The sequence below is a fragment of the Lynx rufus genome, unplaced genomic scaffold (genome assembly GCF_022079265.1).
Source record: "Lynx rufus isolate CCGP_SWC_20201006 ecotype Redwood Valley unplaced genomic scaffold, mLynRuf1.p SCAF_9, whole genome shotgun sequence".
NCBI classification, from domain to species: domain Eukaryota; kingdom Metazoa; phylum Chordata; class Mammalia; order Carnivora; family Felidae; genus Lynx; species Lynx rufus.
In genome coordinates this window covers 21,227,898-21,228,332 of record NW_025814897.1, presented here as the reverse complement: position 1 = coordinate 21,228,332, position 435 = coordinate 21,227,898, and the positions used below count along the sequence as shown (strand labels likewise).

Sequence of the window (435 nt, the reverse complement as noted above, 5' to 3'; positions counted from 1 at the left end):
GCCTGGGTGGCTCAGTTGGTTGAGCATCTGACTTTGGCTCAGGTCATGATCTCATGGTTTGTGAGTTCAAGCCCCACCTTGGGCTCTGTGCTGATAGCTCAGAGCCTGGAGCCTGCTTCAGATTCTGTGTCTCCCTTTCTCTCTGCCCCTTCCCTGCTCATGCGCTGTCTCTCTCGGTCTCAAAAATAAATAAAACATTAAAAAAAAATCTTTAACATTTTTAAGAAGGCAATTCTCCCCAAATTGAGCTACAGAGTCAATACAGTCTCTATCAAAATGTTAGTTGTTTTTGCAGATATTGAACAGCTCTTCCTAGAATTCATGTGGAGATACAAAGGATTCAGAATAGCCAAAATAAACTGGAAAGCGAACAAAGTTGGAAGACTCAGACTTCCTAATTTGAAAGCTTGCTATAAAGCTACAGTAATCAAGATA

The 435-nt window shown here is 41.4% G+C and overlaps 1 non-coding gene across 1 annotated transcript; it reads left to right on the top strand.

Moving 5' to 3' along the window:
- TRNAQ-UUG (transfer RNA glutamine (anticodon UUG)) lies at window positions 1-85 on the top strand. The gene has a single exon. It is a non-coding gene; the product is annotated as a tRNA-Gln (tRNA).
- Window positions 86-435: the final 350 nt, after the last annotated feature.